The 26,808-nt window shown below is 46.9% G+C and overlaps 1 protein-coding gene and 1 long non-coding RNA gene across 8 annotated transcripts in view; both read left to right on the plus strand.

The window, feature by feature from the left end:
* The window catches only part of capn15 (calpain 15), a 350,926-nt gene that overhangs the window by 179,775 nt on the left and 144,343 nt on the right, over positions 1–26,808 (plus strand). The gene's annotated exons all lie outside the window — the stretch shown is intronic.
* On the plus strand, positions 17,484–18,720 carry LOC139280984 (uncharacterized). The gene is made up of 3 exons (XR_011596807.1): positions 17,484–17,548; positions 17,664–17,826; positions 17,939–18,720. It is a non-coding gene; the product is annotated as an uncharacterized lncRNA (long non-coding RNA).

Genomic DNA, 26,808 nt, shown 5'->3' on the forward strand with positions numbered 1-26,808 from the left:
GTCATTTTCCAACATTCCATTGACTCTGGATCAGTTCCTATGGAGTGGAGGGTAGCCAATGTAACCCCACTTTTTAAAAAAGGAGGGAGAGAGAAAACAGGGAATTATAGACCGGTCAGCCTGACCTCAGTAGTGGGTAAAATGATGGAATCAATTATTAAGGATGTCATAGCAGTGCATCTGGAAAATGGTGACATGATAGGTCCAAGTCAGCATGGATTTGTGAAAGGGAAATCATGCTTGACAAATCTTCTGGAATTTTTTGAGGATGTTTCCAGTAAAGTGGACAAAGGAGAACCAGTTGATGTGGTATATTTGGACTTTCAGAAGGCTTTCGACAAGGTCCCACACAAGAGATTAATGTGCAAAGTTAAAGCACATGGGATTGGGGGTAGTGTGCTGACGTGGATTGAGAACTGGTTGTCAGACAGGAAGCAAAGAGTAGGAGTAAACGGGTACTTTTCAGAATGGCAGGCAGTGACTAGTGGAGTGCCGCAAGGTTCTGTGCTGGGGCCCCAGCTGTTTACATTGTACATTAATGATTTAGACGAGGGGATTAAATGCAGTATCTCCAAATTTGCGGATGATACTAAGTTGGGTGGCAGTGTGAGCTGCGAGGAGGATGCTATTAGGCTGCAGAGTGACTTGGATAGGTTAGGTGAGTGGGCAAATGCATGGCAGATGAAGTATAATGTGGATAAATGTGAGGTTATCCACTTTGGTGGTAAAAACAGAGAGACAGACTATTATCTGAATGGTGACAGATTAGGAAAAGGGAAGGTGCAACGAGACCTGGGTGTCATGGTACATCAGTCATTGAAGGTTGGCATGCAGGTACAGCAGGCGGTTAAGAAAGCAAATGGCATGTTGGCCTTCATAGCGAGGGGATTTGAATACAGGGGCAGGGAGGTGTTGCTACAGTTGTACAGGGCCTTGGTGAGGCCACACCTGGAGTATTGTGTACAGTTTTGGTCTCCTAACTTGAGGAAGGACATTCTTGCTATTGAGGGAGTGCAGCGAAGGTTCACCAGACTGATTCCCGGGATGGCGGGACTGACCTATCAAGAAAGATTGGATCAATTGGGCTTGTATTCACTGGAGTTCAGAAGAATGAGAGGGGACCTCATAGAAACGTTTAAAATTCTGACGGGTTTAGACAGGTTAGATGCAGAAAGAATGTTCCCAATGTTGGGGAAGTCCAGAACCAGGGGTCACAGTCTGAGGATAAGGGGTAAGCCATTTAGGACCGAGATGAGGAGAAACTTCTTCACCCAGAGAGTGGTGAACCTGTGGAATTCTCTACCACAGAAAGTAGTTGAGGCCAATTCACTAAATATATTCAAAAGGGAGTTAGATGAAGTCCTTACTACTCGGGGGATCAAGGGTTATGGCGAGAAAGCAGGAAGGGGGTACTGAAGTTTCATGTTCAGCCATGAACTCATTGAATGGCGGTGCAGGCTAGAAGGGCTGAATGGCCTGCTCCTGCACCTATTTTCTATGTTTCTATCTATGTTTCTATGTACAGGTGAACATCCGGTGCTGTGGGAATCGGGAAGGGCACCTGCGAGATCAAACTCTTCATTTCCAGCTCTACACAAGTAGAGTGGTCCTATTTTAAACTTATCAAACTTCTGCCGCTGAGCTCAGTATTTTAGTAAATGAGCTGCAAGCTGTTTTATTGTAGATCAAATACATTATTTTCCCCCTCACTTCCTGCCTAAATGTTCTCCCCTCATTTTCTGAAGGCTCTGATCCTTGCTGTGGATAAAAACATAAGAATTAGTTGGCCATTTGGCCCCTCGAGCCTACTCCGCCATTCAATGAGACCATGGCTGATCATCTACCTCAACTCCACTTCCCTGCATTATCCCCATATCCCTTGATTCCCTTAATATCCGAAAATCTATTGATTTCCAACTTGAATATACTCAAAGACTGAGCCTCCACAGGCCTCTGGGTTAGAGAATTCCAGAGATTCATCACCCTCTGAGTGAAGAAATTTCTCCTCATCTCAGTCCTAAATGGCCGACCCCTTATTCTGAGACTGTGACCCCTGGTTCTAGACTCCTCAGCCAGAGGAAACATCCTCCCAGCATCTACCATGGTTCCACTGGCCAAGTGGCCAATCTTCTGTTGGCCGAGATGGTGAGTGTTGGCAGTTTTGGCAAATGCTGATGGCATTGCAAATCATTGAATGGTTACAGCACAGAAGGAGGCCATTCTGTCTGTCAAGCCCGTGCCGGCTCTCTGCAAGAGCACCTCAGCCAGTCCCACTCCACCTCCCTTTCCCCGTAGCCCTGCAATGTTTTCCTTTCAGGTATTTATCCAATTCCCTTTTGAAAGCAGCAATTGAATCTGCCTCCACCACCCTCTCAGGCAGTGAATACCAGATCCTAACCACTCGCTCTGTTTAAAAAAAAGTTTCTCATGTCACCTTTGGTTCTTCTGCCAATCACCTTAAATCTGTGATCTCTGGTTCTTGACCCTCCACCAATGGGAACAGTTTCTCTCTATCTACTCTGTCTAGACCCCTCATGATTTTAAACACCTCGATCAAATCTCTCAACCTTCTCTGCTCCAACAACCTCAGCTTCTCCAGTCTATCCACATAACTGAAGTCCCTCATCCCTGGAACCATTCTCGTAAATCTTTTCTGCTCCCTCTCTAAGGCCTTCACATCCTTCCTAAAGTGCGGTGCCCAGAATTGGACATAATACTCCAGTTGAGACTGAACCAGTGTTTTATAAAGGTTCATTATAACTTCCTTACTTTTGTACTCTACACCTTTATTTATGAAGCCCAGGATCCCGTATACTTTTTTAACCATTTTCTCAACCTGCCCTGCCACCTTCAACGATTTGTGTACACATAGTTCCAAGTCTCTCTGTTCATGCACCCCTTTAGGATTGTACCCTTTAGTTTATATTGCCTCTCCTCGTTCTTCCCACCAAAATGTATCACTTCGCACTTTTCTGCATTAAATTTCATCTGCCACATGTCCGCCCATTCCACCAGCCTGTCTATGTCTTCCTGAAGTCTATCACTATCCTTCTCACTGCTCACTATACTTCCAAGTTTTGTGTAATCTGCCAATTTTGAAATTGTGCCCTGTACACTCAAGTCCAAGTCATTAATATATATTAAGAAAGCAGTGGTCCCAGTACCGACCCCTGTGGAACACCACTGTATACCTTCCTCCAGTCCGAAAAACAACCGTTCACCACTACTCTCTGTTTCCTGTCACTTCGCCAATTCCGTATCCATGCTGCCACTGTCCCTTTTATTCCATGGGCTTCAACTTTGCTGGCAAGCCTATTATGTGGCACTTTATTTAATGCCTTTTGGAAATCCATGTACACTACGTCATCCGCATTGCTCTCATTAACCAACTCGATCAAGTTGGTTAAATATGATATGCCTTTGACAAATCCATGCTGGCTTTCCTTAATTAATCCACACTTGTCCAAATGACTGTTAACTTTGTTCCAGATTATTGTTTCTAAAAGCTTCCCCACTACCGAGGTTAAACTGATTGGCCTGTAGTTACTGGGTTTATCCTTTGAACAAGGGTGTAACGTTTGCAATTCTCCAGTCCTCTGACACCACCCCCATTTCTAAGGTGGATTGAAAGATTATGGCCAGTATCTCTGCAATTTCCGTCTTTAATTCCCTCAGCATCCGAGGATGCATCCCATCTGGTTCTGGTGACTTATCTACTTTAAGTACAGACAGCCTTTCTAGTACCTCCTCTTTATCAATTTTTATCCCATCCAGTATCTCCACTATCTCCTCTTTCACTACGACTTTGGAAGCATCATCTTCCTTGGTGAAGACAGATGTAAAGTACTCATTTAGTACCTCCGCCTCCTTTTTCATAGAATCATAGAAATTTACAGCACAGAAGGAGGCCATTTCGGCCCATTGTGTCCGTGTTGGCCGACAGAGACCTATCCAGCCTCATCCCACTTTTACGGCACTTCAGGGGTACATCCAAGTACTTTTTAAATGTGATGAGGGTTTCTGCCTCTACCACCCTTTCAGGCAGCAAGTTCCAGACCCCCACCATCCTCTGGGTGAAACAAATTCCCCTCAATTCCCCTCTAAACCTCCTACCAATTGCTTTAAATCTGTGACCCTGGTTGTCGACCCCTCTGCGAAGGGAAATAGATCCTTCCTATCCACTCTATCTAGGCCTCTCATAATTTTGTACACCTTAATAAGGTCTCCCTTCAGCCTCCTCTGTTCCAAAGAAAACAAACCCAGCCTATCCAATGTTTCCTCATAACTAAAATTCTCCAGTCCTAGCAACATCTTCGTAAATCTCCGCTGTACCCTCTCTAGTGCAATCACATCTTTCCTGTCATGTGGTGACCATAACTGCACGCAGTACTCTAGCTGTGGCCTAGATAGTGTTTTATTCAGTTCAAGCATAACCTCCCTGCTATTGTATCCTATGCCTTGGCTAATAAAGGCAAGTATTCCGTATGCCTTCTTAACCACTTTATCTACCTGGCCTGCTACCTTCAGGGACCTGTGGACCTGCACTCAAAGGTCCCTTTTCCTCTACACTTCTTAGTGTCCTACCATTTAATGTGCATTCCCTTGCCAGCCCTCCCCAAATGCATTACCTCACACTTTTCCGGATTGAATTCCATTTGCTACTATCCTGCCCACCTGACCAGGATTGGTATATTGGTTGCCCCTCCTATGTTGCCCCTCCAACCCAGGAATTGCGTGGCTGAGAACCTAATTTCTAATAGCTTATGGAAAGGACCATTCTTAGGCCCCGTGCAAAGATTCTGTCTAATATCCCAGTATGCTGAGATTCTGCCCACTCACTCCTCATGCCTTCGACATTGAATACAGATTTCATGGTGCTGATGTGTTCAGGAACCCTGTGGGACTGAGAATTGCCAATGATGAGTCAAAGCTTGGATAGAGTCCTTTCTAAAGTCTCTCTTTTCCCCCCCCACCCTCCCCCCTCTCTCGCTCGCTCTCCCTCCCTCTCTCTCTCTGTCTCTGTCTCTGTCTCAATCTTTCTCTCCGACTGTTTCTCTCTCTCTCTCTCTCTCTCTGTCTGTCTCTGTCACAGTGTCGCTCTCTCTCCGTCTCGCACTCTCTGTTTTTCCGTGTCTGTCTCCGTGTCTCTGAGCTCAATTTTACCTAAAGCTTTTTTTTTTGGCATACTTGAAGAGTTCCGCCTGTTCTTTAGGGGCCCAAGTACGTCGCTCAAAAAATGTTCTAAGTTTCCCCGTTTGATTTCTTCATATTGGCGCAGCCTAACCTGTCCTTTAGTTTTGGGGGTGGAACCTTCACCTGCACCCCAAAAAGATCGAGTTGCCACGGTAACCAGGGACACAATGCAGGCTGAGGCTGCAAAGTGAAACATACAGCCAGCTCGCAACACATTAAAACACATTGCAGCAACTTAAAAACGCATTAAAATACACTGCAGCAACTTAAAAACACATTAAAATACATTGCAGCAACTTACTTCCAATTATTTAAGAGTCTCCATCCCGATGCTGGTGCTGATCCCCACCCCTATCCCAGGTCGAATGACCTCCCGGTCTGCTCCCTAGTCCCGAGTGCCTTGCCGGTCCGCTCTCTAGCCCCGAGTACCTTGCCGGTCCGCTCCCTAGCCCCGAGTGCCTTGCCGGCCCGCTCCTCCGCCTGCCCCTAGCCCCGAGTGCCTTGCCGGTCCACTCACCCACCTGCCCCTAGCCCCGAGTGTCCTCCCGATCTGCTCCCCTAGCCCAGGCCGAGTGGCCTCCCGGTCCACTCCTCCGCCTGCCCCTAGCCCCGGGTGCCTTCCCGGTCCGCTCCCCCGCCCCTATCCCAGGCCAAATGGTCTCCTCCCTCCTGATCCCCGCACCTAACTATACCCAAAAGGCTTCCCCCCCCCTCTCTCCTACTTTTCCTGCTGCTGCTGTCCGGATATCTGCTGCACTTACCTGTGCCGATTTCCTTACCTGCGACGATTTCTTTAACTCTCCGGAAGGTTTTTCTGCAGAGGTCACATGCGCCGGCCTAAGCAGAACTGGAGTAACCCTCAGCTGGCCAAACTTCCCTAAATGGCCAGAATTAGCGCGGGTGGCAGGCTACGTCCCTTTTGGCTGAAAAAAAATGCACCTAAAAAAATCGTAACTAACTGAGTTACGCTGGTGCAAATTGATTGGGGAAAATCTGTCCAAAAAAAGCAGCCTGCTCCAAAAAAATAGCGCAAATCACTGGGGAAAATTGAGCCTTCTGTCGCTCGCACATCTGGAGCATTAGGAACTTAGAACATAAGCTGCTTTTATCAAAGAACTAAACTGATGATTGATTTGCCCCGATTGTATTTTGGTCACTTGGGAACAGAGGCAAACCTCTACAAGAGACATTAACCATGTGTTTTTCCTTCTTTCGATGAAAGGTTGTTACTTATGTGTGAATTATGAACTGAAAGCTTGAAGTCCATACTAAAGACAGCTAATCAAACCCCATATCTGTCTAAAGGTGGTCAGTATGGCAGCTTTTCAGATATTAGTTTGAGACATCAGTTACTGCCTCTCCTCATTGTTAGTGTAGTTACAGATATTTACTGATTAAAAGTACAGGTGCAGCGTCAAAAATCCGGAGTTCTGGGATCGGGAATGTTCCAGAATTCGGATTCCAGGACCATCAGTGACAGGGTTGACCGGAATCCGTAAAATGTTCCGGAATACGGACCCTGTTGACTTCGGGCCTCACCTCATCACTGACCTTACCTCGGGGCCTCGGCAGGGCCCAAACACCTCGGCGTGGCCCCGGCCAGCCCGATCACATCCTCGGGGGCGGGGTGGGGGGGGTTGCGAACACATTCTCGGCAGAGCCCAAACACCTCGGCGGGGCCCCGGCCGGCCTGAATACATCCTCGGCGGGGCCCGAACGCGTCCTCGGCAGGGCCCTCTCTCCTTGGCGGGTCCCCCTCTTTCTGACGTTCTGAAATCCGGAAATACCCGAACCTGGACTTGGGTGTTTCCGGATTCGTGACATCAGAAAGACAATTGAAAGTCCGGAAAAGCCCAGAATCGGGAATGGCCTCGGTCCCGAGGGTTCTGGATTTTCGATGCTGTATCTGTACCACAATTCTCTATCCAACATACAGTTTGTCTCTTTCCCCATTCATTGTACTTGCATCTATTGTCACAAACTGACTCAGAGCGGTGATAATCCCACAGTGATGTTCTTGGGCAGCAGCAGGTAGAAATGACAGTAAATTGCTGATCGAGTGATGGGATATTACACGGGGGGTGTTGCATTGTGTCTCTCACATTGTAGCGAGACCTCAAGCCTTTACAATCAATAATTCTGCCTTGCTGTGTGATTATCACCATTCTGTGTGTCGTTACAGTAAACGGAGATAAACCCATTCATGTTTCTGTGCTATATGCATTTTCCAGCAGTTTGGGCTGCCACCTGGGAGGCAAAGCTTGTGTGTGAAATTGGACATTCACAGTGTTCTGGCTCATCAACTGCCTGGCATAGCTGATAGTCACACAAGAAGCTTAGATACTGGATCCCAGTTATACTTCTTTATTTTGAAGACCAAACTGGGACAAAGAAAGATCAAAAGGAGTGCTTTTCACAATGAAACATCTCTGCCAGTCCCCTGTTAAGCAGTTCACCAAGACAGAAATAAAAGAGAAAATGCTGGAAACACAGAGGTGTGGCGAGAGAAACGGTTAACGTGGGGGTGGTGAGAAGGAGCAAAGAATAAAAGGGAAGGTCTGTGATGGGGTGGAGGGCAGGAGAGATTAAATGACAAAAGGGATGATGGTGTTGTGAGGTGAAAGGGGGAGGTAAGGGGACAAGTACAGAAACAAAAGAGGTGGAAATGGTTGCAACAGAATAGCAAAAGTGGAAGGGAAGTATGGAACATCAAGGCAGGTGACTTATCTGCCCTGTGAAGTACATGATGTGTAATGCATATTGTAAGCGTGCACACGTAGTTAGTCTGTTTCCAGCAAACGGTAATCAGAATTAAAAGTAGCCACCAACAGACCAAAAATCAAAATCCCATGAAGAATGATTAAAATCAAGAGTCTCCTATCATTTAACACAGGCGAGATATAGAATGATGCAGCACAGACGGAGGTCATTTGGCCCATTGTGCCTCTTTCATCGAGCTATCCAGTTAGTCCCATCGCCATAGCCCGACAATTTTTTCCCTTCGAGTATTTATCCAATTCCCTTTTGAAAGTTACTTTCAGGCACTGCGTTCCAGATCACAACAACTCACCGCGTGAAAAAAAAAGATTCCTCATGGCGCCTCTGGTTCTTTTGCCAATCACCTTAAACCTGTGCCCTCTGGTTACCGATCCTTCTGCCAATGGGAACAGTTTCTCCTTATTTACTCCACTGTTAATTATTTTGAACACCTCTATCAAATCTCCTCTTAACTATCTCTGCTCCAAGTAGAACAATCCCAGCTTTTCCAGTCTATCCACATAACTGAAGTCCCTCATTCCTGGTACCATACCTACATCTTTGACCAAGCTTTTGGTCCCCTGCCCTAATTTCTCCTTATGTGGCTCGGTGTCAATTTGTTTGCCTTATAATACTCCTGTGAAGTGCCTTCGGACATCTTGCTACAGTAAAGGTGCTATATAAATACAAGTTATTATTGTAAATCTCTTCTGCACCCTCTCTAAGGCCTTTAGGTTGAGCAGATTGGGCCTATACTCACTGGAGTTTAGAAGAATGAGAGGTGATCTTATTGAAACATATAAGATTCTGAGGTGGCTTGACAGGGTAGATGCAGAGAGGATGTTTCCCCTCGTGGGGGAATCTAGAACTAGGGGGCATAGTTTCAGAATAAGGGGTCGCCCATTTAAAACGGAGATGAGGAGGAATTTCTTCTGAGAGTTGTGAATCTTTGGAATTTTCTACCCCAGAGAGCTGTGGAGGCTGGGTCATTGAATATATTTGGGGTGGAGATAGACAGATTTTTGAATGAAAAGGGAGTCAAGGGTTCTGGAGAGCGGGCAGGGAAGTGGAGTTGAGGCCAAGATCAGATCAGCCATGATCGTATTAAATGGCAGAGCAGGCTCAAGGTACCAAATGGCCGACTCCTGCTCTTATTTCTTATGTTCTTATGTTTACATTCTTCCTAAAGTGTAGTGTCCAGATATCTGATCCATTGCATTTGCCATCATGATTTATCGCAGTTACCAGAATTGTACTAGTGAAATAAATGTGCACTGTGAAATAAATTATCCACACGACAGATTTGTGATCGCAACAATGCCAATCCAAGATCTTGTACATCTCCAAAGGGATGGTATGTGAGCAGAAGGACTTCCCTTGCCCTCAGCTGTGGGGTGATCAAGAAAGAAGGCTGGGCAAACGGAAGCTGCGTATTTCATTTGTCTTCTCCCCACTGATGCAGTGCCTGACTTGCAGAGTATTTCCATTTTTTTCTCTTTTTGCCCCACAGTGGGAGCTTCCTGACAGAATGTTACATGAGCAGCACACAGACCCACAACTTGTGCTAGTCTGCCCACTGTCCTATCAAAATGGTATCTGAGCAGTCAGCAGTTCATGCTGTGGGTAAAATCTTTCAACTTTCATCATCATAGGCAGTCCCTCGAAATCGCTTCCACTCTAAAAGTGTGTTCTCAGGTGATTGTACAGTCCAAATCGTGAATTACAGTCTCTGTTACAGGTGGGACAGACAGTGGTTGAAGGAAAGGGTGAGTGGGGAGTCTGGTTTGCCGCACGCTCTTTCCGCTGCCTGCGCTTGTTTTCTACATGCTCTCGGTGACCAGACCCGAGGTGCTCAGCGCCCTCCCGGATGCTCTTCCTCCACTTAGAGCAGTCTTTGGCCAGGGATTCCCAGGTGTCGGTGGGGATGTTGCACTTTATCAGGGAGGCTTTGAGGATGTCCTAGAAACGTTTCCTCTGCCCACCTGGGGTTCGCTTGCCGTGTAGGAGTTCCAAGTAGAGCGCTTGCTTTGGGAGTCTTGTGGTTGGGCATGCGAATAGAGCTGTTCGAGTATGCTGGGGATGTTGGCCTTATCGAGAATACTGACGTTGATGCATCTATCCTCCCAAATATTAAACCTCGTTGTCGATGTCTGCCCTTGCTGATAATAGGCTCCCGAGGTATGGAAAGTGGTCCACGTTGTCCAGGGCCGCGCCGTGGATTTTGATGACTGGGGGCAGTGCTGTGTGGCAGGGTCAGGTTGGTGGAGGACCTTTGTCTCACAGATGTTTAGTGTAAGGCCCATGCTTTCATACACCACGGTGAAGATGTTGACTATGACTTGGAGTTCAGTCTCTGAATGTACGCGGACGCATTCTTTGGAGCAGTGAACAAGCACCATATGGCAGACTGGCGTGATGCTGCTTGTTGTAATGTCCTGAGAATGGACACAAGATATCTGATAAATTCCAAAATCAGGGTTTGGTTCGGAGTGGATTGTCTGCAATGTGTGATTGCTTTACACCTGTTCATAGTTTGAAATTGTTGGTGTGATTTTAGTTCCTTTTTATATGTGGTTTAAAAATAGTGTTGTCCAAATTGTGTATCTTACCCCCGAGTTTCTTTTTCACTCTTAACTTTCCTTGGTTGTGATCTCCCCATGGGAAGCAATTTGCCTGGATTGACTTTCCTTGATTGCCCTGGCCAATATTTATCCCTTACTCTACATCTACAACAGATTATCTGGTCATTACCACATTGCTGTTTGTGGGAGCTTGCTGTGTGCAAATTGGCTGCTGTGTTTCTCACATTACAACAGTGTCGGCACTTCAAAAAGTACTTCACTGGCTGCAGAGCGCTTTGGGAGGCACTTAAGCAGCTCTGTAATGAGCACTCTCCACGGGTGGCCGGTGGTTGGGAAAAGTGCTATATCAATGTAAGTCCTTTTTTTCCAGTTCCCTTCATAATCTTGAAAACGTCAACTTCAAAACCTTATCGTGGGCTGATTTGATTTTTATTGTGTTGCCTCCTAGAGGCACTCCGAGCTTGTAGTTGGGGATTGGATTCACTGTATCCAGTCAATTCGAGTCTGTGCTTTTCAAACACTAAAAACAAATCTAAATTAAAGTGCAGTCTATAAGTGAGATTACTAATTATGCCCCACCCCCGAGAGTAGGGCTGAAGCTTGGATGAGGAATATATGTGAGTAAATATGGTCAGCTTACGCTCAGAATATTGTTCACCCGTGGCGATTGCTCATCACAGAGCTGCTTAACACTGCCGGCCTATGATGTCAATCAAATTTCATCAGAGGGTTTCCGAGATGCAGCTCCGTGTGATCTTTGTAGGAGACTTGGATGAGCAATTTATTTTGTTGGAATAAATCGACTCTCTTCCTGGTAAGTTGAAAGAGGCAAACCACACCTGCAGGCGGCTTCCTATAGCTGAGTTTACATTCTGAATTGTGTGTGTGGGTCCCACAGCAGCCAGAATGTCTGTCACCATCGATTGGGCCATTAAATAACCCAATTCAGACAGTTCAACTTGTTTTTGTCAGCTCAATAATTTTAATTACAATGTAGTTTTAGCAGCAGTAATTCTATTCAGAACTGTCAATGAAGCCATGTAAATCCCTCCAAGGTAATACTTCCTGGATGGGTCCAAGCCTGTGTCCTGTCCTGGTTACTTGTGCAATGTACATCGTTATCTCTGTCCAATAACACATTTCAATGCAATAAGAACAGAAAATGCTTTTGTTTGGCGTCTATAAAAGCTGTCTTTTGATGGACCTCCTGTCAATTGCAGCATTTCCTGGTTTTGTGAGAAATTTCCATCCCCGCTGCTCCGCGATGGAGAGAGCCCTCTGGGGAGGGCCAGCTGTGGGAAGCAGCAGTGCTTTCGGGAGCCAAGCTCGAGTTACAGTCTGCCAAATGCGAGGGAATGATGGTGACAAAAAAAACCCAAGAGAAGATCAAACTATTGCCCTTTTGTGTCAGCTGGGGCTCAGTGGGCAGCACACTCGTCTGAGTCAGGAAGGTTGTGGGTTCAAGTTCCACTCCACAAATCTAGGCCGACACTCCAGTGCAGTGCTGAGGGAGTGCTGCACTGTCAGAGGTGCCGTCTTTCGGACGAGACGTTAAACTGAGACTCGTCTGTTCTCTCGGGTGGGTGTAAAAGATCTCGCGGACTATTTTGAAGAAGAACAGGGGAGTTATCCTCGGTGTCTTGTCCAATATTTTTAAAAGATCAACAAAACAAAAACAGATTATCTGGTCATTATCACATTGCTGTTTGTGGGAGCTTGCTGTGTGCAAATTGGCTGCCGTGTTTCCCACATTACAACAGCGACTACACTCCAAAAGTTCTTTGTTGGCTGTAAAGCACTTTGAGATGTCTGGTGATCGTGAAAAGCACTATATAAATGCAAGTCTTGCATTTCTTTTAAAAATTTGTTCTGCTGATGTGATGCTGACATCAGTACCAACTACATGGTGCACTCAGTAGCTCCTCCAAGCCCTTCCCCAAAGGTGCCATCAGCAGTTGCTGTTGATACAAAAATTAAGGAAAAACTAATAGGGAAAGAATCCAAACTCATTCAGACTTGTAACAGGTTTGATTCTTCAAAGCTGTTGTCCTAGTGAGACTCCCTCCTTTAACCTTTTGGCCCTAACAGGAGGTTCCCACTTTTATTGCTGGTAGTTACTAATGGACTTAATGACTAAATCTTTGCACTGTGTATTTTGATGCCAAACCCACTGAGTCATTGGGGCATCTCACGTGGTGCTATCATTAACACACAGTATTGTGGAACAGGCTCAAGGGGCTGGATGGCCTACTCGTGTTCCTGTGTTGTTCTGTGCCAGTCTTGTTAATTCAACAACAAAAGTACTGATGTGTTTATTAAATAGCCTCATGAAAACCAATTTTAACGTGTTCTGAAATGGTTGAATGTGAGATTGCCCATTGGCTCATCAAACCTTTTCCTTTCAGGGACCTGGTATAACTTGTCCCACTGTACAGTGTAATCTGCTTACAAGACGAGGTGACTAACTTTCAATATGACATTTTTCTCCTGGCTCAGAAAATAGTTTTGTGAAGACTAAGGATAGCGATATAATGTTGCAATCACCTTGCGAGATGGCATGTCGATGCAAGATCTTTATTTAGCTTTGATGGTTGTGTTCCACAGATGACATTCTCATACCCCAGCAGCAGAGGACCTCGAGTGTTCACCGGTAATATTGCATCCTGTGCAAACTCCGAGTGGTGTGAGGCAGCTTCCTGGCGGGGTTCACTCACGGACCACCTACGGTCAACAATTCCATTTCATCCGTTGTTAATGGCGTTAATTGACTGATCATTAAGTGCTGCAGCTGCAATTCTTTTCCACATATTGGGGAGAGACAATGTTCTGATCTCTTGAGTCTCAAAATGTTATGTTCTAGCTCTGCAGACACAATCCAAGTTAAATAACCACTTTCTATCAACATGTGCCTCATCATTGTAAAGATCCAGATCAGCATCTTTTCTCCGCTGAAATCAAATCTGTTCCGAGCATCTCATCTTCCTAACCTTGAGTCGCAAGTTCCCGAACAAGATGCAAACCCGTATTATTTACTGGAACAGCTAAATGTAGATTGTAGTAAGTCCTTGTCAAATGGAGTATGAGCAGATACAGCAGTGGGCACCACTGTAACAGTGACAAAACTTGCATTTATATAGCACCTTTAACGTGAGGTACTTCACAGGAGCATTATCAAGCAGAATTTGACACTGAGCCACAAAAGGAGGTATTAGGGTAGATGATCAAAAGCTTGGTCAGAAGTTTTAAGGACTGTCTTAAAGGAATAGCGAGAGGTGGTGAGGTTTAGGGAGGGAATTCCAGAGCTTAGGACCCAGGCAGCTGAAGGCACGGCTCCCACTGATGGAGTGATTTAAAATTAGGAATGTACACTTAACCAGTCAATTATCACCATTTAAAAACTGATTAAATATGTGGTTAAGAATGGGATTGTTGACTGAAGGTGGTACGTGAGTGAATCTCACAGGAAGCTGCCTCACACCACTTTGGAGAAGCGCAGAGATCTTGAAGGGTTACATAAGAACATAAGAAATAGGAGCAGGAGTAGGCCATATGGCCCCTCGAGCCTGCTCCGCCATTCAATAAGATCATGGTTGATCTGATCATGGACTCAGCTCCACTTCCCTGCCCGCTCCCCATAATCCCTTATCCCCTTATCATTTCTGTCTTAAATGTATTCAATGTCCCAGCTTCCACAGCTCTCTGAGGCAGCAAATTCCACAGATTTACAACCCTCAGAGAAGAAATTTCTCCTCATCTCAGTTTTAAATGGGCGGCCTCTTATTCTAAGATCATGTTCTCTAGTTCTAGTCTCCCTCATCAGTGAAAACATCCTCTCTGCATTCACCTTGTCAAGCCCCCTCATAATCTTACACGTTTCGATAAGATCACCTCTCATTCTTCTGAATTCCAATGAGTAGAGGCCCAACCTACTCAACCTTTCCTCATATGTCAACTCCCTCATCTCTGGAATCAACCTAGTGAACCTTTTCTGAACTGCCTCCAAAGCAAGTATATCCTTTCGTAAATATGGAAACAAAACTGCATGCAGTATTCCAGGTGTGGCCTCACCAATACCCTATATAGCTGCAGCAAGACTTCCCTGCTTTTATACTCCATCCCCTTTGCAATAAAGGCCAAGATTCCATTGGCCTTCCTGATCACTTACTGTACCTGCATATTATCCTTCTGTGTTTCATGCACAAGTACCCCCAGGTCCCGCTGTACTGCGGCACTTTGCAATCTTTCTCCATTTAAATAATAACTTGCTCTTTGATTTTTTTCTGCCAAAGTGCATGACCTCACACTTTCCAAAATTATATTCCATCTGCCAAATTTTTGCCCGCTCACTTAGCCTGTCTCTGTCCTTTTGCAGATTTTTTGTGTCCTCCTCACACATTGCTTTTCCTCCCATCTTTGTATCGTCAGCAAACCTGGCTACGTTACACTCAGTCCCTTCTTCCAAGTTGTTAATATAGATTGTAAATAGTTGGGGTCCCAGCACTGATCCCTGCGGCACTCCACTAGTTACTGGTTGCCAACCAGAGAATTAACCATTTATCCCGACTCTCTGTTTCCTGTTAGTTAGCCAATCCTCTATCCATGCTAATATATTATCCCCAACCCTGTGAACTTTTATCTTGTGCAGTAACCTTTTATGTGGCACCTTGTCAAATGTCTTCTGAATGTCCAAATACACCACATCCACTGCTTCCCCTTTATCCACCCTGTTTGTTACATCCTCAAAGAATTCCAGCAAATTTGTCAAACATGACTTCCCCTTAATAAATCCATGCCGACTCTGCCTGAAACGAATTTTGCTTTTCCAAATGTCCTGCTACTGCTTCGTTAATAATGGACTCCAACATTTTCCCAACCACAGATGTTGGGCTAATTGGTCTATAGTTTCCTGCTTTTTGTCTGTCTCCTTTTTTAAATAGGGACGTTACATTTGGAGTTTTCCAATCTGCTGGGACCTCTCCAGAATCCAGGGAATTTTGGTAAATTACAACCAATGCATCCACAATCCCTGCCGCTACTTCTCTTAAGACCCTAGGATGCAAGCCATCAGGTCCAGAGGATTTATCTGCCTTTAGCCCCATTATCTTACTGAGTACCACCTTCTTAGTGATTCTGATTGTGTTAAGTTTCTCCTCCCCATAGCCCCTTGACTATCCACTGTTGGGATATTGTTAGTTTCCTCTACCGCAAAATATTTGTTCAGAGTTTCTGCCATCTCCATGTTTCCCATCATTAATTCCCCAGTCTCGTCCTCTAAGGGACCAACATTTACTTTAGCCACTCTTTTCCTTTTTATGGGCCCCAAGTTTTAACTGTTGGTTAGAACGGCGCACCTCTGAGCTTTGTGCCGAGTTTGTAGAATGAAAATTGCGCCAGATAATTACCTTGGTATTCTGGACTTTCTGCAGGCCTCTATCCCAGTTGGCGCAGCGCAGCAGCAACAGCGGAGGGCGGAGCTACAGCCCTGCGCCGAAAAGACTGCCGGCAGCTGCGCGCGTGCGCAGTAGCTCCTTGCCCTCCCGGCGCGTCCTGTCTCCAGGCGACCCTATCCCTGGCTGAAGGGACGACGTGATGTTCGCCGCCCCTAGCCCGGGCCGAGTGGCCTGCCTGCCTCACCGTCCCTCGCCTCGCTGTCACTGCTCTTCCCTCGAGGCCTCCTCGCTGGCCCGCCCAAACACCAACTCCGCTATGGGGCCGCCTGACCAGCTCTTCAGTGGGCCTCACCTGACCACCTCTCCGGCGGTGGGCCCCGCCCGAACTCCTCTCCGGCAGCGGGGCCCCTAATCAGGCAAGCAGGCAGGGGTGCGTGTGCTCCCGATGCTCCCGAACGGATAGGTGTTGCTGTAGGTGAGGTGGGAACGTTTAATTTTTAATTTAATGATTTATTGATTTTTTTTCATTTTTTATATTTTTTATTTATTGATTAATTTATCATTTATTATTGATGATGCTTTATTTTTTTTAAAGTAAAGGTGTTTAATGCTCTCTCTTCCTCTCCCCCAACCCCTCCCAATCTCTGGCTAGCTGCGCTGATTTCTTAACTCTCCACAAGGTTTTTCCTGACGTACAAAAATGGACACTTACTCCATTGTAAGTTAGTTTGGAGTAACTTTTCGCAGTTCAAACTTGCAAAACAGGCGTAAGTGGCTGGACACGCCCCCTTTTGAAAAAAAATGGAACTAAAACTAAACTAAACTAAATCACTGAAACTGGAGCAAACTCAGGGCCCAAGTTTCCGGTTCTGGCGAAAATGGCGCACCTCCGAGACTTACGTGACCTGCCTGGGCTCGAAGGTGCGCCGAAATCTTCCCGAGCAATTCTCCGGTCTTCCTGGAGCGTGGCGTGGCACAGCGTAGTCTCCCTGGGGCGGAGCAAGCCGATCGCAGCCTGCAGGGGGGCGGGGCTAAGCTCCTGCGTTGTAACGTGCGCGCATGCGCAATGGGACCTTGACCTTGGCAATCGACCATTTAAAGGGAGAATGTGGCACTCATTTAAAGCTAGCTGGGATGTTTGGTTGCAGGTAGGAAAAGGATTGAACATTATTTTATTGATTCTTGTGCAAAGGAGTGCTGCATAGGTGCAAGTAAGGACATTTAAAGGGAAAACGTTACAGCGAGCTCTGTGATTTTTGGGTGCAGGAAGGGAAGGAATGAAAAGTCTTAAGTGATTCTTGGAGTGCAAAGGGGTGCTGCAAGCGTGCATGCAAGGAAAGGACTGTGTTTTTAAAAATCACTGAGTGGAAATCCAGTACAGCAATGCAAGAACGTGCAGCGAGATCAAAGAAATTCTTGCATGACGAAGTTGAGACACTAGTTAATGTCGTTGAGGGGAGATGACAGGAGCTGGACACCAGCAACAGAGGCCGCACAAAGGCGGCACCCAAAGAAATCAAGAAACGCTGGGTCCTAGTTGCAGACGAATACTGCGCAGTGGTGAATACCAGGAGATCTGGAGCCCAGTGTAAAAAGAAATGGCAGGACCTTGGTCAAATCGTTAGTGTAAGTAATATCTTCATTTTCTCAATGGAATTGCAATTGTAAATGTGACTAGCTGTATGTGCCTCACCCGGCAGAAAGGCACCCTCTCTAAAAAGTTATATTTTCTTTATTGCAGAAGAAATTGGCTCACAACAAAAGGGAAAGAACACGAACAGGAGAAGGCCCGCCAAATCTGCACCCACTGACACCCTTGGAACAGAGGGTCGTTGCCATGATGAGTCGTGCCTGGAGAAAGGCAATCAGTGATGCACAAGCTGGGCCCACACGCTTGGGAGAGGGTAAGTCCCGAAAACCCTTCAAATCATCCTGTTGCCTAGCCTGCTACGTGCGAGACTATCCATGCCCACTCCTGTGCTGCTAACCATTTGACTGTTCGGTTATATTTTGCAGAACATAATGTCAATCCAGAAGATTCAGAGGAAGAGTCGGATGCATGCGATCAAGACCAAGGCGGAGGGGGGGAATGTGTTCAGGAAAGAATGTCGATCGTAATATGGATCAGTCCATAGTGCAGGGCCTCACTATCCCAGAGAATACCATGAATTCTCCTCCAACATTCCACTCCTTCATCCACCCCCCCATCCTTGCGTGGTGCTTTAAGTTCTGATGCGGCATGTCATCGTCTCCTCGCGTATCCATCCGCGCTTAATGATTAAGTTCTGGTAAGACGTTCCATGGTTTCGCATCCTTCGAGGTTGAGGGTCACATTGGTGGTGGTGGAATGCAGCTTGGAACACCCAGTTCCCCACTATCCGAGGTAGAGGGGCACAGTGGTGATGGTAGGAATGCAGCTTGTAGCACCCAGGGCCCCATTATCAGAGGTAGAGGGGCACAGTGGTGGAGATGGAATGCAGTGTGGAACACCCAGGGCCCCAGTGTCAGAGGAAGCGGGTCCCAGTGGTAGAGATGGAATGTAGTGTGGAACACCCAGGGCCCCACAGTCAGAAGAAGCAGGTCCCAGTGGTAGAGATGGAATGTAGTGTGGAACACCCAGGGCCCCACTGTCCGAAGAAGCGGGTTCCAGTGGTGGTGGTGGTGGCGGTGGTGGAATGCAGTGTGGAACACCCAGGGCCCCAGTGTCAGAGGAAGCAGTCCCAGTGGTGGTAGAGATGGAATGTAGTGTGGAACACCCAGGGCCCCACTGTCAGAAGCAGCGCGTTCCAGTGGTGGTGGTGGTGGTGGTGGTGGTGGTGGTGGAGATGGAATACAGTGTGGAACACCCAGAGCACCTCGCACTGGAGTGGTGCCACGAGGCAGAGCCGGGGGGAGAGGAAGGAGAACCCGATTCAGCTCTCCTGAGATGCAGTGTTCAACAAATGGGCTTGACGTTAATTGCATTGGGTGTGGAGGGCAATGACCTTACCCTTTACTGGAGGGCACCATCAGAGGGGTTGGTGATGAGTTGACAGCGCTGTCTGGGAAAATAGCAGTTATGCCACGTGAACTGAGTGCGGGAATCGCTGGGACAGCGCAAATGCTGGCAGAGACCATCAGGCAGTTAGCTGCTGCAATAAGTGCACACCTCCCGGCCAATCAAATGCCCCTCCTACTGCAATCCCAGTATCAACCTCTGGAGAGATCCTAGCTGGAACCCCCCCTCTCTCCCACCGCACCCTCTCTCTTCCCCTAAACCCCCCCTCCCCCTCATGAGGCAGTGCACATGCACCGAGATGTGGATGAGAGCTGGGTGCAGCCTTTCTTTGCTGTTGGTGTTGATGTTGTAGATTTGATGCCACTGTTGTAACTGTTTTCAAATTGAAATTGTGTACTAAGTTTTGTAACTTTACAAGTATATAAGTGGTCTTAGAGTTTTTAAATGATCTTATTAAGTTTAAATGTATTGCGTTAAAAGTTATCTTAAGGTTTTTCAGTGATTTTGTTCACAAATTGAAATTGTTTACTAAGTTTTCTAACTTTAAAACTATATAAGTTTTTGGGGTTGTTAATTGATCGGAAAGAGTCGTATTAAATTTGATACAAGAATGATTTTATTGCAGTTCAGTAAAGTACATTGTAAAGATGTCAATGAAATACATTATACATTAAAACTGAATCATGACAAGAATGCTTTTATTATTATTGTACTAAAGCAAAGTACATTGTAAACGTTTCAATAAAGTTTATTACTTAACATTACAACTGATTCATGGTCCATTATCATACCAAACACAACATTTAGGAACACCTGCAAAAGATAAACATCCCTCGCCCCTTCAGTAATGCCTGCCTCCCTCACCTAGCTATGACCGAGGGGCGTGCTGGTGTGGCGTGTCGTGGCTCGGAGATCTCTCCTGCTGCAGTGGGATGGGTGTCCGTGGACCGAGGAAGCCAGCGACTAATTGTCCTACAGTATCTGAGACACACAGATCAGTCCTGCTGCTGGCTGCAAGGGGTTGGGTTGGGGGGTGGGAGGGGCAGGGAGGGGAAGAGTGCTGCTGGGGGGTGTGGGACACGATGGTTGGTTAGGATGGCTTACAACATGTTACTCTGACAGTCAGTCCGTGATGGAAGCACAATGCCAAACAGTTAGTTTTACAAATGAGGTGAGTCATTCAAGTAATGGGTTGGACTAATGGGGTATGATGATTTCCAAAGGATCAAATTAGCCATAATTAGGTGTTGATGTGCCTGCCTCAGCCGGGAGCCTACACTTGTTTATTTATAAAAAGAGAACCAACTATCCCCATTCAGCAGATATAAGGCAAAATATCATCGAAAGAGGTTTTAGGCCATTTTAAGTGATGTGTTTAATGCTTCAGTCCTTTTTGTGTTTAATTTCCACCCCCCCCCCCCCCCCCCCCCGCCTCGTGTGCTTGCACCGAGCTTAACTCTAGGTAAGGTTGTTCAGAACTTACAAAAGTTAGTTTGGAGTAAGTTTTCACTGCCGAAACTTGCAAAACAGGCATGAGTGGCTGGACACACCCCCTTTTGAAAAAAAAATACCTGAACTAAAACCAACCTAAACTAACTCACTAGAACTGGAGCAAAGTAAGTGCCGAGAATTGCAATTTCTAACATACTCCAAACTAAAGTGGTTGCTCCAAAAAAATAGAAGCAACTCCACCCGAAACTTGGGCCCTTCTCAGATACTCAAAAGAAAATTAGATGCTCCAAAAAAAATAGGCGCAATTCCAGTTGAAACTTGGGCCCATATACCTATCGAAACTCTTGCTATCTGTTTTTATATTTTGTGCTAGTTTACTTTCATGGGGTTGTAGGACTGGAGGAGATTACAGAGATGGGGAGGGGTGAGGCCATGGAGGGACTTGAAAACAAGGATGAGAATTTTTAAATCGAGATATTGCCAGACTGAGAGCTAATGTAGGTCAGCGAGCATAGGGCTGATTGGTGAACAAGACTTGGTGCGAGTTAGGGTACGGGCAGCAGGGGTTTGGATGAGCTCAAGTTTCTGAAAATCGGAGGCCGGCCAGGAGAGCATCGGAATAGTCAAGTCTAGAGAAGCCAAACATGAGGGTTTCAGCAGCAGATGAGCTGAGGCCGGGGTGGAGTCGGGCGATGTTATGGAGATGGAAGTAAGCAATCTTGGTGATGGAGTGAGTGGATATGTTGTGGTCGTTGGAGGACAATCATCCCAGCCCCAGGACATCGCTGCAGGAGTTCCTCAGGGCAGTGTCCTAGGCCCAACCATCTTCCAGCTGGTTTATCAATGAACTTCCCTCCATCATAAGGTCAGAAGTGGGGATGTTCGCTGATGATTGCACGATGTTCAGTGCCATTCGCAACTCCTCAGAAAATGGAGCAGTCCGTGCCCGCATGCAGCAAGACCTGGACATATTCAGGCTTGGGCTGATAAGTAACATTTGCGCCACACATGTGCCAGGCAATGACTCTTTCCAACAAGTGAGAGTCTAACCACCGACCCTTTGATATTCAGCGGCATTACCATCATCGAATCCCCCATCAACATCCTGGGGGGGTCACCATTGACCAGAAACTTAACTGGAGCAGCCACATAAACACTGTGGAAACAAGAGCAGGTCAGAGGCTGGCTATTCTGTGGCGAGTGTCTCACCTCCTGACTCCCCAAAGCCTTTCCACCATCTACAAGGCACCAGTCAGGGGTGTGATGGAATACTCTCCACTTGCCTGGATGAGTGCAGCTCCAACAACACTCAAGAAGCTCAACACCATCCAGGACAAAGCAGTCGCTTGATTGGCCCCCCATCCACCACCTTCAACATTCACTCCCTCCACCACCGGCGCACCATGGCTGCAGTGTGTACCATCTACAAGATGCACTGCAGCAACTCACCAAGGCTTCTTCGGCAAACCTCCCAAACCCGTGACCTCTGCCACCTAGAAGGACAAGGGAAGCAGGTGCATGGGAGCACCATCACCTCCACGTTACCCTGCAAGTCACACACCATCTTGACTTGGAAGTATATTGCCATTCCTTCATCTTTGGGTCAAAATCCTGGAACTCCCTCCCTAACAGCACTGTGGGAGCACCTTCACCACACGGACTGCAGCGGTTCAAGAAGGTGGCTCACCGCTATCTCCTCGAGGGCAATTAGGGATGGGCAATAAATGCCGGCCTTGTCAACGATGTTTACATCCCATGAATACATTTTTTTTTAAATGTGGTCGGAAGCTCATCTTTGGTGGCACCAAGGTTGCAAATGGTCTGACTGAGCCTCAGACAGTTGCCGGGGAGAGGAATGGAGTCGGTGGCTGGGGAATGGAGTTTGTGGCTGCAACCAAAGACAATGACTTCAGTCTTCCCAATACCTCAATGAACCTGCTGGGGCACTTGGTGGAATCTATTTGTCTCCTTTAGCCACGCACCAATTCCTAGCTGAAGGTGCTTAGGTGACATGTTACCTTCTGTCAGTTTGGCGTCCCGTATTTTGTATTGTAGTGTGTTTGTTGAGTTGTTTATTGAGTTGGGGAAGGGGCAATGAAGCGTGTAATGGGTGCAGGCCCACAACACAAAGAGGCCCATTAATGGGCGATTTCACTCAGTGCCCCAGGTGGCTGGCCTTTTGACTTTAGGGTGGGGGCATGTTATTCGTGCTGAATAGAGAGATCTGTATTTTATTTCTGGCTGTCGTGTACCCAGCCTGATGTCGCTGAGTATCCAAGGATGTTCATTCCTTATGTTCTTCAATGAGCTTTTTGTGAAAATTAAAATGCTGGCCTAGCAAAATTAGAATTCCTGCACAAAATTGAGACTTAATATAAATGACGGCTAGCAGGGTCTGATTTCATGGTTTAATATAGTAATCTAAATAATAGATTAAAACCACTTGAACTACTCCCCTGGGTGTACCAGCAATGTCCTTAATTAACTTTCAAGCTTTTGGAGTTGCTCGCAGGCACCAGTGACTCTGGTAACTTGCCATTAATGTGAACCTAGACCATGCGGTATCACAGCAGAGACTCGTCCTATACTCACCAGGTGACCACTGGATGGGAATGGACAGCTGCAACACTGACTACTTTCCCCCCACCCCCCCCACCGCTACTCTTTCCCATCCCTGCCGAGGGCACTGAGCCTAATAGTATTGTGCCAGCTGCTGCTGTGTCGGTGGTCGGCCAACTCCGTGCAGGCTCTGGTTTGAAGTAGGAATCTTCCGTATGGCTTGGTGCCGTGCCATGCATCTGCCAACTGAGGCAGAAGGGCAATTTAGGAGACCTTGAGTCAGTGTCCTATGAATTAATTTTGTGAACAATATTAAAAACAAAATGGTTTGGGGTCTGAAATGGTGCTGAGGTTCACACATTGTCACAGCTGAGCTCAACCGCGTTTTATCCTGACTTCCACACTTCATGCACTTTACATAGAAACATAGAAAATAGGTGCAGGAGTAGGCCATTCGGCCCTTCGAGCCTGCACCGCCATTCAGTGAGTTCATGGCTGAACAATATTAGAACAGGAGCATTGGATAGGAGATCAGGAGCAGCAGCCCCTAGCTGCTTTTTGCCCGATGTAACCTTGGTGTAAGACCTTGACCCATCCACCTCCACGGAGGTGTGTGGGGGACCTGACCCATCCACCTCCATGGCACGAACCTGGTATTGCAGTACTTCCAGGAACGGTGCAGTGGCTCTAGGCCTTTTGGCTAAGAGCATTGGCGCAGAGTGATCCTTGGCGTGTGCAAGGTGACCTGTGGCGTTTGTGATTTGACAAAGAATTGGAACGATTGGCTACGAATTTCCAAAAAAAAAAACCTTGGTGTAAGACCAGTTATTGTGACACAACTGATCTTTGTGTTAAGCAATGGTCTATGGCAAATGGGTTGAACCTCGTCCTGCTCCTCAGCAGGAGAGCAGAACTTTGCTCGTGTCCAGCTCTGTGAATGGTTGACTTTTGGTTATGCTACCGAGAGCTATCAAGTACATTGAGGGACAGAACCCATTGAAAAGTCTGGCTCGCACCCATTATGTTTCCTGGAAGGCTGATGCCGTGTCCAGGTACAGGGCCAGATAGAAACAGAACAAAGTAAGTTGACTGGAGTATAAAATGAATTCCTTGTTATAAATTCTCCTTGCCATATTATGGTTTTGCTTTGCCCCGCCCACTATTGGGATTGAAATGTGAAAAATGTTGACAGCATGATTAGCTGTGAGCCTGTGCCAGGATTGAGTTTGTGAGAGCTGTGTTAAGTAGTGTGCAGCATGTGGGGCTACAAGCAGTGTTGGCCAGATACCAGCCTCAGTGAGTTATACAAGCGATCACTGGACAATGTCCGGGTATGAAGTCCAGCTCAAGTAGTGAAAGTCAATTGCTAGGGCCCTTGAGTTTGTGATCAAAATTACTTTACACTGCAGGTAAGGATTTTCACAGCGATTTACTTCTGGTTTATGGTTAGAGTTCATTACTGCTTGAACTTCTTTTAACTTGTCACACAATCCATTCCAGCAACGTTTGTGGAGATCAATGATTTATTGATTTTTAGGAAGTGAAGTAGAACTGTAGATATTATCCCTCCCCTTCCATTTCATTTCTGAGATCTGCCTCTTTCATCCACTCACTGCTTATCCATTTCTTTTCCCCAAAGTTGAGTGCTGCCTTGCAAAATAATTGGTTTTGAGGGAAGTCTTGCAGTTTCTCTGTTCTTCCCCTTATCCTTACAGCCTGTCTATAACACACTCAATCCCTGTCCCTGCCATGCACTACCAGCCAGTCGGCTATGGACAAAGGCTGGCAGGAGGCGCGGAAAGCCAAGTGTTGAGTCACTCACACACATCTCGAGCTCTCTGTTGTTTCCCATATGGACTTTCACCCCGAACAGATTCCAAATGGAACTCTGAACAGTTCCTTTTGTCTGCTGGAGTGTCTTTCATTGCTCTGGCTTCTATTGTCCTCTCCGTTTTCCTTTCCCTTAGTAATGTATGTGCCTGTGAGTATGCTCCCAGCTGTTGAACTTGACCTGGAGGGTGTTGCACGGAGCAGTCCCGTGCAATAAGTTTTTAAGTCGGTTCACGGACTCCCAGGCTGCCTGCAATTTCTGCGGTCTGGAGGAGTCCGTGTTCCATGTATATGTGGAATGTGCGAGGTTGCAGCCCTTATTCCATTATTTGAAGGGGCTGCTCCTCAAATTCTGGTTGCACTTCAGTCCCACGCTCCTGATCTTTGGGCATCCTGTGCGGAGAGGAGCAGGCAGGTCGGAAGGCCTCCTCGTAAGACTGCTCCTGGGCACGGCCAAGGTGTCCATCAACCGGTCCAGGCAGCGGGCGGTCGAGGGGGTCATTCAGCCCGACTGCCTGCTTCTCTTCCGCGGTTACATCCGAGCCAGGGTGTTACTAGAGATGGAACACGCAGTGTCCACCGGTACGCTCGCGGCCTTCCGCGAGAGGTGGGCACTAGAGGGACTGGAATGCATCATCACCCCCGGCAACCAAATTTTAAATTGACCATAGTTTTCTTAAAAGTATAATATGATTATTTGACGGTTTTAGTGCCTCTTTAACAAGGGGGCAGTGAATTAAAGTTTACTTTAAAATAGTTGTAGAGCTGTTGAATGGCACACCATCTTGCCGTCCGGAGAAGGCGGGGGTTCCCGATGGAGTGCACTCTACGCGGGAGTCCTCCCACTATTTATTGGAGACTTGGCCTGGAGGGTGTTGCACAGAGCAGTCCCGTGCAATAAGTTTTTAAGTCGGTTCATGGACTCCTAGGCCACCTGCAATTTCTGTGGTCTGGAGGAGTCCGTGTTCCATGTGTCTGTCCAGTGAGTGAGATTGCAGTCCCTCTTCCATTATTTAAAGGGGCTACTCCTCGATTTCTGGTTGCACTTCAGTCCCACGCTCCTGATCTTTGGGCACCCTGTGCGGAGAGGAGTGGGCAGGTCAGAGGGCCTCCTCGTAGGACTGCTCCTGGGCCTGGCCAGGGTGGTCATTAACCGGTCCAGGCAGCGGGCGGTTAAGGGGGTCGTTCGGCCCGACCGCCTGCCTCTCTTCCACGGTTACGTTTGTGCCAGGCTGTCCCTGAAGGTGGGGCATGCGGTGTCCATTGGTACGCTCGCGGCCTTCCGCGACAGGTGGGCACCGGAGGGACTGGAGTGTATCATTACAATAAGGAACAGAATTTTAATTTGGTCTGTTAAAGTTTGCTTTAACATTTAGTTGGTGATTTGAAGGTTCTAGTGGGCACTCTGCTTTATCTGTTTATTTTAAAGTAGTTGTAGAGCTGTTGCATTGAGTGTGGCTTAGCCAGTCATGTGATGTTCACAAGACTCAATAAAACCCCAGCCAGTTGGGTTCGGGGGATCCACGATGGGGCAGGTGGTTGTGAGCCTGGTGGATGAACTCTAATGTGTTGTGTGATTGTTAAACCTTTGCTAATAAACCAACTAGTTCTTAATAGCAATGTGTTGCTATGAATTCTTAAGCAAAGAACCCTTGAAGCAAATACATTACACTTCTGTGACCCTGTGAACGGGATTGATCACGTGGCAGAATCCTCCATTGTTCCAAGCTTCCGCACACCCCTGTTCAGCGGGGTTTGTGGATCTGCAAAGAAAATATTTTCCTTCAGATGGCGTCATGTTTGCGAAATGAAGCACATTTTCAGATTAGCAAGAAAGTGTGCGAGTTGGAACCATTGTGTATATAATGTTCCTGCTGTCCTTGGGGAAGAGTGGAAATATATTGGAGGTAGATGAAAATGCAGGTTATGTGTAGCGAGCAGGCTAGTGGGATTGGTTTTATATTGTCCGAGCCAAGGGCTGGCACAGCTACTGTTGGCCTGCTGCAAACCTTATGCTTTCTTGCTGCCTCGTATTGTGCGTGTGTGC

The sequence above is a fragment of the Pristiophorus japonicus genome, chromosome 15 (genome assembly GCF_044704955.1).
Source record: "Pristiophorus japonicus isolate sPriJap1 chromosome 15, sPriJap1.hap1, whole genome shotgun sequence".
Lineage (NCBI taxonomy): Eukaryota > Metazoa > Chordata > Chondrichthyes > Pristiophoridae > Pristiophorus > Pristiophorus japonicus.